At 43.6% G+C, this 13,272-nt stretch overlaps 1 non-coding gene and 1 pseudogene across 1 annotated transcript; both read right to left on the bottom strand.

Moving 5' to 3' along the window:
- Positions 1 to 4,752: 4,752 nt before the first annotated feature.
- On the bottom strand, positions 4,753 to 8,275 carry LOC142357941 (large subunit ribosomal RNA). Its single transcript, XR_012761730.1, has one exon. It is a non-coding gene; the product is annotated as a large subunit ribosomal RNA (ribosomal RNA).
- Positions 8,276 to 9,958: 1,683 nt separating this feature from the next.
- LOC142357940 (5.8S ribosomal RNA) lies at positions 9,959 to 10,110 on the bottom strand (annotated as a pseudogene).
- Positions 10,111 to 13,272: the final 3,162 nt, after the last annotated feature.

Here is a 13,272-nt window from a genome sequence, read left to right as displayed (position 1 = left end):
AAGCTAACTCAAGCTAACCCGAGCTAACTCAAGCTAACTCAAGGTAGCTAAAGCTAGTTCAAGCTAGCTCAAGCTAGCTAAAGCTAAGACAAGCTAACTCAAGCTAACTCAAGCTAACTCAAGCTAGTTCAAGCTAACTCAAGCTAGCTAAAGCTAACTCAAGCTAACTCAAGCTAACTCAAGCTAGCTCAAGCTAACTCAAGCTAGTTCAAGCTAACTCAAGCTAGCTAAAGCTAACTCAAGCTAACTCAAGCTAACTCAAGCTAACTCAAGCTAGCTAAAGCTAACTCAAGCTAACTCAAGCTAACCCGAGCTAACTCAAGCTAGCTCAAGCTAACCCAAGCTAGCTAAAGCTAACTCAAGCTAACTCAAGCTAATTCAAGCTAACTCAAGCTAACTCAAGCTAACTCAAGCTAACTCAAGCTAGCTAAAGCTAACTCAAGCTAACTCAAGCTAACTCAAGCTAACCCGAGCTAACTCAAGCTAACTCAAGGTAGCTAAAGCTAGTTCAAGCTAACTCAAGCTAGCTAAAGCTAAGACAAGCTAACTCAAGCTAACTCAAGCTAACTCAAGCTAACTCAAGCTAACTCAAGCTAACTCAAGCTAGTTCAAGCTAACTCAAGCTAACTCAAGCTAACTCAAGCTAGCTAAAGCTAACTCAAGCTAACTCAAGCTAACTCAAGCTAACCCGAGCTAACTCAAGCTAACTCAAGGTAGCTAAAGCTAGTTCAAGCTAACTCAAGCTAGCTAAAGCTAAGACAAGCTAACTCAAGCTAACTCAAGCTAACTCAAGCTAACTCAAGCTAACTAAAGCTAGTTCAAGCTAACTCAAGCTAGCTAAAGCTAACTCAAGCTAACTCAAGCTAACTCAAGCTAGCTCAAGCTAACTCAAGCTAGTTCAAAGCTAACTCAAGCTAGCTAAGCTAACTCAAGCTAACTCAAGCTAACTCAAGCTAACTCAAGCTAGCTAAAGCTAACTCAAGCTAACTCAAGCTAACCCGAGCTAACTCAAGCTAGCTCAAGCTAACCCAAGCTAGCTAAAGCTAACTCAAGCTAACTCAAGCTAATTCAAGCTAACTCAAGCTAACTCAAGCTAACTCAAGCTAACTCAAGCTAGCTAAAGCTAACTCAAGCTAACTCAAGCTAACTCAAGCTAACCCGAGCTAACTCAAGCTAACTCAAGGTAGCTAAAGCTAGTTCAAGCTAACTCAAGCTAGCTAAAGCTAAGACAAGCTAACTCAAGCTAACTCAAGCTAACTCAAGCTAACTCAAGCTAACTCAAGCTAACTCAAGCTAGTTCAAGCTAACTCAAGCTAACTCAAGCTAACTCAAGCTAGCTAAAGCTAACTCAAGCTAACTCAAGCTAACTCAAGCTAACCCGAGCTAACTCAAGCTAACTCAAGGTAGCTAAAGCTAGTTCAAGCTAACTCAAGCTAGCTAAAGCTAAGACAAGCTAACTCAAGCTAACTCAAGCTAACTCAAGCTAACTCAAGCTAACTAAAGCTAGTTCAAGCTAACTCAAGCTAGCTAAAGCTAACTCAAGCTAACTCAAGCTAACTCAAGCTAGCTCAAGCTAACTCAAGCTAGTTCAAGCTAACTCAAGCTAGCTAAAGCTAACTCAAGCTAACTCAAGCTAACTCAAGCTAACTCAAGCTAGCTAAAGCTAACTCAAGCTAACTCAAGCTAACCCGAGCTAACTCAAGCTAGCTCAAGCTAACCCAAGCTAGCTAAAGCTAACTCAAGCTAACTCAAGCTAATTCAAGCTAACTCAAGCTAACTCAAGCTAACTCAAGCTAACTCAAGCTAGCTAAAGCTAACTCAAGCTAACTCAAGCTAACTCAAGCTAACCCGAGCTAACTCAAGCTAACTCAAGGTAGCTAAAGCTAGTTCAAGCTAACTCAAGCTAGCTAAAGCTAAGACAAGCTAACTCAAGCTAACTCAAGCTAACTCAAGCTAACTCAAGCTAACTCAAGCTAGTTCAAGCTAACTTAATGAAGTTAACCCAAGCTAACTTGGGTTAATGAAGTCAAACTCAAGCTAACCCGAGCTAACTCAAGCTAACTCAAGCTAATTCAAGCTAACTCAAGCTAACTCAAGCTAATTCAAGCTAACTCAAGCTAATTCAAGCTAACTCAAGCTAGCTCAAGCTAACTCAAGCTAACCCAAGCTAACTTAAGCTAGCTTAAGCTAATTAAAGCTAATTAAAGCTAACTCAAGCTAACCCAAGCTAACTTAAGCTAGCTCTAGCTGGCTGCCACTGTTAGGCCATTTGGGAGCGCTTTTCTCGCACTCTGATTGGCTGCCACTGTTAGGCCATTTGGGAGCGCTTTTCTCGCACTCTGATTGGCTGCCACTGTTAGGCCATTTGGGAGCGCTTTTCTCGCACTCTGATTGGCTGCCACTGTTAGGCCATTTGGGAGCGCTTTTCTCGCACTCTGATTGGCTGCCACTGTTAGGCCATTTGGGAGCGCTTTTCTCGCACTCTGATTGGCTGCCACTGTTAGGCCATTTGGGAGCGCTTTTCTCGCACTCTGATTGGCTGCCACTGTTAGGCCATTTGGGAGCGCTTTTCTCGCACTCTGATTGGCTGCCACTGTTAGGCCATTTGGGAGCGCTTTTCTCGCACTCTGATTGGCTGCCACTGTTAGGCCATTTGGGAGCGCTTTTCTCGCACTCTGATTGGCTGCCACTGTTAGGCCATTTGGGAGCGCTTTTCTCGCACTCTGATTGGCTGCCACTGTTAGGCCATTTGGGAGCGCTTTTCTCGCACTCTGATTGGCTGCCACTGTTAGGCCATTTGGGAGCGCTTTTCTCGCACTCTGATTGGCTGCCACTGTTAGGCCATTTGGGAGCGCTTTTCTCGCACTCTGATTGGCTGCCACTGTTAGGCCATTTGGGAGCGCTTTTCTCGCACTCTGATTGGCTGCCACTGTTAGGCCATTTGGGAGCGCTTTTCTCGCACTCTGATTGGCTGCCACTGTTAGGCCATTTGGGAGCGCTTTTCTCGCACTCTGATTGGCTGCCACTGTTAGGCCATTTGGGAGCGCTTTTCTCGCACTCTGATTGGCTGCCACTGTTAGGCCATTTGGGAGCGCTTTTCTCGCACTCTGATTGGCTGCCACTGTTAGGCCATTTGGGAGCGCTTTTCTCGCACTCTGATTGGCTGCCACTGTTAGGCCATTTGGGAGCGCTTTTCTCGCACTCTGATTGGCTGCCACTGTTAGGCCATTTGGGAGCGCTTTTCTCGCACTCTGATTGGCTGCCACTGTTAGGCCATTTGGGAGCGCTTTTCTCGCACTCTGATTGGCTGCCACTGTTAGGCCATTTGGGAGCGCTTTTCTCGCACTCTGATTGGCTGCCACTGTTAGGCCATTTGGGAGCGCTTTTCTCGCACTCTGATTGGCTGCCACTGTTAGGCCATTTGGGAGCGCTTTTCTCGCACTCTGATTGGCTGCCACTGTTAGGCCATTTGGGAGCGCTTTTTCGCACTCTGATTGGCTGCCACTGTTAGGCCATTTGGGAGCGCTTTTCTCGCACTCTGATTGGCTGCCACTGTTAGGCCATTTGGGAGCGCTTTTCTCGCACTCTGATTGGCTGCCACTGTTAGGCCATTTGGGAGCGCTTTTCTCGCACTCTGATTGGCTGCCAGTGTTAGGCCATTTGGGAGCGCTTTTCTCGCACTCTGATTGGCTGCCAGTGTTAGGCCATTTGGGAGCGCTTTTCTCGCACTCTGATTGGCTGCCAGTGTTAGGCCATTTGGGAGCGCATAGATGACGAGGCAACACTTTCAGACAGCAAAGCGATGCTTCAGCTTACTTCAGCTAATTTAGAACACAACCGAACATTTGTAGCAAGACACCGCACAACCTTGGCTGCTTGGTTGCCTGAGCACAAGTTCAAGTTCTTTCCCAGTGCCGTAACACGACACTGGAATTTTCACCAAATGTCAACCACCGTTTGCCGTACACTCCGAATTATGTTACGGTGCTTATTGGCTAGAGAAGAACTCAAAAGTATGAGTTGATTGCAAGGCAGTAGACATGGTTTCGCACAGCATAGATCAACATAGAATAAAACTCTCTGCAGAATTTTGATCTTCCTTCTTCCTAACTCAAATGAGTAGCGAGGTCCATATCATGCACCACCGAGAGACTATCTTTCTAGTCTATCTATACCACCAGCCCGAAGGCTAGCAATATTTATATCATGCACCACCGAGAGACTATCTTCTAGTCTATCTATATCACCAGCCCGAAGGCTAGCAATATTTACATCATGCACCACCGAGAGACTATCTTCTAGTCTATCTATATCACCAGCCCGAAGGCTAGCAATATTTATATCATGCACCACCGAGAGACTATCTTCTAGTCTATCTATATCACCAGCCCGAAGGCTAGCAATATTTATATCATGCACCACCGAGAGACTATCTTCTAGTCTATCTATATCACCAACCCGAAGGCTAGCAATATTTATATCATGCACCACCGAGAGACTATCTTCTAGTCTATCTATATCACCAGCCCGAGGCTAGCAATATTTATATCATGCACCACCGAGAGACTATCTTCTAGTCTATCTATATCACCAACCCGAAGGCTAGCAATATTTATATCATGCACCACCGAGAGACTATCTTCTAGTCTATCTATATCACCAACCCGAAGGCTAGCAATATCTATATCATGCACCACCGTTTAGCATCTCCAACCCAGAGGGCGGAGACACTAGGGGATTTGGGTAAGGACACCCAACCCCACCTGCGGACAATGCCTCAGCACCTCGTAGCGTAAGCCACTCGGTTACTTACAGCATGCCCAGGCATACCCATCATCTATGGGGGGTCGACTTACTATCTGACACCATTTGCCGTACGCTCCGAAGTATGTTACGGTGCTTGTTGGCTAGTGAAGAACTCAAAAGTATGAGTTGATTGCAAGGTGCAGATAGAGTCATAATCTATGCTCACACAGTATGGGTCCTGACTTAGAGGCGTTCAGTCATAATCCAACAAGCGTAGCTTCACACCCGACTTTTCAGTCAGACGTTGACACCAGAGGCTTGAACACACGGTTTCCTCTCGTACTAAGTGTGATTACTGTAGCATAGATCAAATATAGAAGTCATAGACCTCTATTTAGTTTCAATTCATCAACAGGGTAAAACTAACCTGTCTCACGACGGTCTAAACCCAGCTCACGTTCCCTGTTAGTGGGTGAACAATCCAACACTTTGCGAATTCTGCTTCGCAATGATAGGAAGAGCCGACATCGAAGGATCAAAAGCGACGTCGCTATGAACGCTTGGCCGCCACAAGCCAGGTTATCCCTGTGGTAACTTTTCTGACACCTCTTGTTTAAAGTCTTTAAGGCCATTAGTAAAAGGATCGATAGGCCATGCTTTCGCAGTCTGTAATCATACTGAAAATCTAGTTCAAGCTGACATTTGCCTTTTTGCTCTACGTGAGGTTTCTGTCCCCACTGAGTCAGCCTTAGGACACCTGCGTTATCATTTTACAGATGTACCGCCCCAGTCAAACTCCCAACCTGACCCTGTCTCCAGGTGGGTTCAATCTAACTACTCCGATGCCAGGCATGGTGCAGTTTTGCGATTTTTCGCTTTAATTAGGCCATTTTATTCAAATGTGCCTTTACTTTTTGACTGGATTAGTAAAGTGACACCGAAAGTAGTGGTATTTCACTGACGAAAACCGAAGTTTTCTCCCACTTATTCTACACCTTTCGAGCCACTTCACAAAGTCAGACTAGAGTCAAGCTCAACAGGGTCTTCTTTCCCCACTGATTTAGCTTTGCCCGTTCCCAAAGCTGTGGTTTCGCTGGATAGTAGATAGGGACAGTAGGAATCTCGTTAATCCATTCATGCGCGTCACTAATTAGATGACGAGGCATTTGGCTACCTTAAGAGAGTCATAGTTACTCCCGCCGTTTACCCGCGCTTATTTGAATTTCTTCACTTTGACATTCAGAGCACTGGGCAGAAATCACATTGCGTCAACACCGTTTCACCAGCCATCGCAATGCTTTGTTTTAATTAAACAGTCGGATTCCCCTTGTCCGAACCAGTTCAGAGTTCGAGTGTTTTTTGTGCAACAGAATAGACCTAAAGCATATCAGCTAGCAGTCAAACCAAACGCCAACAACCCGAAGGCCATCGCACGCTTTAGCAGACCGAAGCGTCAAACTAAAGGCTTGTTACACCCACTCCTCAGAGCCAATCCTTCTTCCGAAGGTACGGATCTATTTTGCCGACTTCCCTTATCTACACTGTTCCAAGACCAGAGGCTTTTCACCTTGGGGACCTGATGCGGTAATCGGTACGATTCACTCTCCTGACATCTGCTAAGCCAAACTTTTATGTGCCACCAGGAACAATTGGGACACAGCAAATGCTGCTGTGCTCTTGCACGCTTCGAGCCTTATCTCTGATTGAATCAATTCCAAGGACTCTACAACGTGTTATAAAGAAAAGATAACTCTTCCCCAAGGTCCCAATGACAAAGTTCGACCTCAATGACGTTGCCGTCTCAATGCCAGGAGAGTAAGTTCGGGAATTTTAACCCGATGCTCTTTCGAGACTCAGCAGTTTTCAAGAAACCACTATTCAAGACTTTGGCATTAGCCTGTCTTTTAGAATCGACTAACTCATGTGCAAACGCTGTTCACATGAAAGCCTTTCCCGCTTCAGTCCTCAAAGTTCTCATTTGAGTACTTGCTACTTCCACCAAGATCTGCTCCATTGATCGCTTCGCGCATACACTTGCGTGCATACTTTAGCGCAATCAATGTGTCCTCCTACACATGAATATCATTTTTGAGCTGGTGAGGCTCTTTTTCTCTAATCTAACTTGCGTTAGATATTGATATTCATGGTTGGGTATAGGCCACGAGCTCTAGTGCCATCCATTTTCAGGGCTGATTGATTCGGCAGGTGAGTTGTTACACACTCCTTAGCGGATTTCAACTTCCATGACCACCGTCCTGCTGTCAGTATCAATCAACACCTTTTGTGGTGACTCATGAGCAAGTAGTTAGGCGCCTTAACCCAACTTTTGGTTCATCCCACATCGCCGGTTCTGCTTACCAAAAGCGGCCCACAAAAAGGCTTGCATTCATAGTCCAAGTGCAATTAAGTCACAAGGACATCTCACCGATTTATAGTTTGAGAATAGGTGAAGGAAAAATTTTCCCCCATTCCTCTAATCATTCGCTTTAACCGATGAAATTGCTTTGCGAAGATTTTTCAATCTTGCTCAAGCTTTTGCTATCCTGAGGGAAACTTCGGAGGAAACCAGCTACTAGATGGTTCGATTAGTCTTTCGCCCCTATGCTCAGGTCAGACGATCGATTTGCACGTCAGAACCGCTTCGGGCTTCCACCATGGTTTCCCGTGGCTTCGCCCTGCCCAAGCATAGATCACCATCTTTCGGGTCGTGTGCTACTTGCTCTGGATCAGTCATGCAATAAGAGCAAAACCGTCCGTGGTTGCGGGACACCGAATCGGCGCCCTCACCACACAAAGTAGTGCAATTCATAAAAATTACACTGTTCACTTTCATTTCGCGTGTGCGCTTTCAATGAGCGACAACACTTGCAAGCAACTCACACTCCTTGGTCCGTGTTTCAAGACGGGCTGTAGAGAGCATTGAATAGGAAGTTGAGGTCAGACAGGCAATCAAGATCAATTTATCTCATTTTGTTTAGAATCAACAAGAAGAATTCCGAGGAAAACTTCTGCTCGATTCATTAACAAGATTTGCCAAAAGACGACAACTACACTACTCGGTAGCCGAGAATATAATATCAAGGCATTGAGTATGGTAACGCTCACTCCAGTTCCCCTTCAACAGTTTCACGTACTTTTCACTCTCTCTTCAGAGTGCTTTTCAACTTTCCCTCACGGTACTTGTTTACTATCGGTCTCGCTTTATAATTAGCTTTTGGAGAGACATATCTCCAGCTTCGAGTTGCACTTTCAAACAACTCTACTCATAGGAATGAGCCATTATGACTGGTATCGAAAATGACCTTTACAGGATTTTCACCTTCTTTGATGCTACTTTCCAGTAGACATCAGGACAAATTCACCAGTCTAGCATCAAACCATACCGGACACCGAGAAATGTTGCCATTTCTCTTCCCGATGAGCTTTTCCCTGTTCATTCGCCATTACTAAGGGATTCTCAGTTGATTTCTTTTCCTCCCCTTACTGATATGCTTAAGTTAAGGGGGTTCTCTCGCCCAATTCAGGTTATGTAGTTGATTGTCTCTTAATTGGTTCACTGACCAATATGAGACAGAAACCGATTCAGCAGTTTTGTTCGCTACTACTATCAAACACAGGTCGAAGTTTCCATTCAGTCATTAATTCCAACTTTCAAATGTTGTTGTTTCAGCTTTCGCTTACTAGAAGCAACATAATACTCGCTGCAATACAGACCTCGGGAAACCCTCACCGTGAATAAGGTTCACTCACATATTTCACTACATTTTGCGTGGGATTGGAGATGAGGCTACTCGTTCTTGCTCAGTACTAGGCTGAAAATTAACGAAACTTCGTTACAAACGTTCACATGTTGATGTTTCCGCTTTCGCGTACTCGAAACAACATAATACTAGTCTTTGTAATTTAGTTTCATAATTTCAACTGTTCTCATGCAGAATTTTTGCTCATTCTTATCCCAAATTTTGACCTGGCTACTAGTTACACTCCTTGTACTTATTGCAAAATGACCACAAATTTCAACAGCTTTCACATGTTGCTGTTTCGGCTTTCGCTTACTACAGTCAACATAATACTCGTTGCAAAATAAGTGCTCGGCATCTGCAATTTTCCAAAGACGAAGTTTCGCCAGTTCAATTTTCGCTCGCCAATTATGGCTACTAATTCACACGGTACTGAGCTCAACAACATTAAATTTGTTCAGCAAGACTTTCACATGTTGATGTTTTGGCTTTCGCCTACTAGAAGCAACATAATACTCGTCTTGTTAGCTCATTCAATGAGAATAGCTTTTCCCGTTGAGAATTTTTGCCTTCAATTGGCGTTGTAGTGAGTTTGGCTACTCAGATCACCAAATACTTGTGACAATTCGAACCAGAAATGTTTTCAATTTTCACATGCTGATGTTTCGGATTCAACCTACTAGAAGCAGCATAATACTTGTATTCAACAATTTCTGTATCAAATCCCAGTTTTCTCTGGTGCATCTTTGCCAAACTATTCCAAACTGCCTGAGTCTGAATACCAATTACAGGTACTAGTAAATGCACGTTACTAAGGACTATATAGTTCTAGGTTACTGTACACAACGACGTTCACATGTTGATGTTTCAGCTGCCGCTTACTAGAAACAACATAATACTTATCGTGCATACCTTTCCATAACTTGTCCTTTTCAGATGCATTAGTTTCCCTTTGTCTTGGCTTCTACAGTCAGACTGGCTACTAGTAACAGCACAGTACTAATCACATATCGTTCTACAGTTTGCAGACAACTTTCACATGTTGATGTTTCAGCTTTCGCCTACTAGAAACAACATAATACTCGCTGTATACATTTGTAGTTCTCTATGTAACTTTCATGTGAAGAAGTTTCGCCAGTCTTTTTGACTGTCTCAAATCTGAGTCATGCTTAGGCTACTAGTTGCTTCATAGTACTTATCGCCTCGAGATCATTGAACAAAACTTGATTTTCACATGTTGCTGTTTCAGCTTCCGCTTACTAGAAACAACATAATACTAGTCTCATTAAGTTCCGTCTCTTTGCAATTTTCTTATGAAGAAAATTCGCCATCACAATGACTCCAGCAGTTCTTGATCAAGGAATGCAATCATTGATCAGAATGCTATTATTTGAATCGGTTCTGCTTTAAGTGTTCCAATTTTATTGGAAGCACCAACAATAGAACATCAATGTGTTCAATCGAGAGTTATATAACCCTGAATCGGACGCAGTCAACAGCCGAAGCCGAGACCGCCTTTTGCGTTAGAGAGGTCGGTAAACAAATCTTGCGATTCATACCGAATTAACACATATAGCTGTGCTCCTCTTCGTAAAGCGAGCCAAGTGATCCCCTGTTGAAGGATGTATTTGGACCAATCTAGTAGCATTTGGTTTCCAACAAGCTCTCCCAAGTTAGCTTACTTATTGGGCTTTTCAACCAATTCGGTTGGCTACAAGCATCATCAAAGTACTAGCCACAGTTTGATCGCAAAATTCTACGACTTTCACATGTTGATGTTTCGGCTTGCGCTTAGCCTACTATAAGCAACATAATACTAGTCATATCATAGAGCGTGATCAGCTTGTGACGTTCTCATGATGAAGTTTCACCAACAGTGTCTCACTTCGAGCTTAAATCCAGCTACTAGTAACTACACAGTACTGACTGCAACGATAACTTTTATCTATACCTTTCACATGCTGCGCTTTCGGCCAGGGCCTACTAACGTCAACATAATACTCGATATAAACTTTTGTTCATGATGCAGCTTCCCCATGCAGAAGTTTCGCCTTCAAATGCTCTCTTGGCCATATGACGTAAGAAAAGGTTACTAGTAACATCACAGTACTAGCCACAGTTTGATTGCAAAATTCTACGACTTTCACATGTTGATGTTTCGGCTTGCGCTTAGCCTACTAGAAGCAACATAATACTAGTCATATCATAGAGCGTGATCAGCTTGTGACGTTCTCATGATGAAGTTTCACCAACAGTGTCTCATTTCGAGCTTAAATCCAGCTACTAGTAACTACACAGTACTGACTGCAACGCTAACTTTTATCTATACCTTTCACATGCTGCGCTTTCGGCCAGGGCCTACTAACGTCAACATAATACTCGATATAAACTTTTGTTCATGATGCAGCTTCCCCATGCAGAAGTTTCGCCTTCAAATGCTCTCTTGGCCATATGACGTAACACAAGGTTACTAGTAACATCACAGTACTAGCCACAATTTGATCGCAAAATTCTACGACTTTCACATGTTGATGTTTCGGCTTGCGCTTAGCCTACTATAAGCAACATAATACTAGTCATATCATAGAGCGTGATCAGCTTGTGACGTTCTCATGATGAAGTTTCACCAACAGTGTCTCACTTCGAGCTTAAATCCAGCTACTAGTAACTACACAGTACTGACTGCAACGATAACTTTTATCTATACCTTTCACATGCTGCGCTTTCGGCCAGGGCCTACTAACGTCAACATAATACTCGATATAAACTTTTGTTCATGATGCAGCTTCCCCATGCAGAAGTTTCGCCTTCAAATGCTCTCTTGGCCATATGACGTAAGAAAAGGTTACTAGTAACATCACAGTACTAGCCACAGTTTGATTGCAAAATTCTACGACTTTCACATGTTGATGTTTCGGCTTGCGCTTAGCCTACTAGAAGCAACATAATACTAGTCATATCATAGAGCGTGATCAGCTTGTGACGTTCTCATGATGAAGTTTCACCAACAGTGTCTCATTTCGAGCTTAAATCCAGCTACTAGTAACTACACAGTACTGACTGCAACGCTAACTTTTATCTATACCTTTCACATGCTGCGCTTTCGGCCAGGGCCTACTAACGTCAACATAATACTCGATATAAACTTTTGTTCATGATGCAGCTTCCCCATGCAGAAGTTTCGCCTTCAAATGCTCTCTTGGCCATATGACGTAACACAAGGTTACTAGTAACATCACAGTACTAGCCACAATTTGATCGCAAAATTCTACGACTTTCACATGTTGATGTTTCGGCTTGCGCTTAGCCTACTAGAAGCAACATAATACTAGTCATATCATGGAGCGTGATCAGCTTGTGACGTTCTCATGATGAAGTTTCACCAACAGTGTCTCATTTCGAGCTTAAATCCAGCTACTAGTAACTACACAGTACTGACTGCAACGATAACTTTTATCTATACCTTTCACATGCTGCGCTTTCGGCCAGGGCCTACTAATGTCAACATAATACTCGATATAAACTTTTGTTCATGATGCAGCTTCCCCATGCAGAAGTTTCGCCTTCAAATGCTCTCTTGGCCATATGACGTAACACAAGGTTACTAGTAACATCACAGTACTAGCCACAATTTGATCGCAAAATTCTACGACTTTCACATGTTGATGTTTCGGCTTGCGCTTAGCCTACTAGAAGCAACATAATACTAGTCATATCATAGAGCTTGATCAGCTTGTGACATTCTCATGATGAAGTTTCACCAACAGTGTCTCATTTTGAGCTTAAATCCAGCTACTAGTAACTACACAGTACTGACTGCAACAATAACTTTTATCTATACCTTTCACATGCTGCGTTTTCGGCCAAGGCCTACTAACGTCAACATAATACTCGATATAAAATTTTGATCATGATGCAGCTTTCCCATGCAGAAGTTTCGCCTTCAAATGCTCTCTTGGCCATATGACGGAACACCAGGTTACTAGTAACATCACAGTACTAGCCACAGTTTGATTGCAAAATTCTACGACTTTCACATGTTGATGTTTCGGCTTGCGCTTAGCCTACTAGAAGCAACATAATACTAGTCATATCATAGAGCGTGATCAGCTTGTGACGTTCTCATGATGAAGTTTCACCAATAGTGTTTCATTCGAATTGGTTCTGCTTTAAGCTCTCCAATTGTTTTGGATGAACCAGTTTTGCCCTTCGAAGCCACTTTTGTGAGCTTTTGTGGGTCTTTACCAAGAGGATATACCTCAAGGCCTCTTTCAATTCCTTTAAGTTCTTTCAACTCCTTTACAGTTTCTAGGTTCACATAGCTGCAAACCTTATTTCTAGTTTTAAGTCTGGCCAACTTGGGGAGAGTTGGTGCAGACCGTGACCAATTCTAGTAGGATGCCACAACAAGAATGTGATCAACTTAGCTTGTCGATGAACCTGCCCCACATTCAAACAACTCTATCGCCTTTTCCTCGTATAGTTATATGCGAGGGCCTCTCATAGAGAGCGCTGTTAGCAACCTTTTCCACATAGACGATAAAGTTGTGAGTGTTTTGCACATGGCTGTTGTCATCACCACGTGACGAGTCAACTCAGCTTGACTCTCTACACTCCGACAAGCTTTGCACATACGCCTTTAGTTCAGTATGTGTCTTTAATCTGACTCCGGTGCCTCAAGCCGGAAAAATTGTCAGATTATGATCATTATCGGTTAGTCATCCCGATGCAAGATCGTATCGTACTGTCTTTGTCTACCTCCAGATTCCGAAGAACAGGAGGAGAC

The sequence above is a fragment of the Convolutriloba macropyga genome, unplaced genomic scaffold, assembly GCF_964194025.1.
Source record: "Convolutriloba macropyga unplaced genomic scaffold, txConMacr16.3 SCAFFOLD_3237, whole genome shotgun sequence".
Lineage (NCBI taxonomy): Eukaryota > Metazoa > Xenacoelomorpha > Acoela > Convolutidae > Convolutriloba > Convolutriloba macropyga.
The sequence above is the reverse complement of the archived record's forward strand: the minus strand, read 5'-3'. Positions and strand labels throughout refer to the sequence as shown.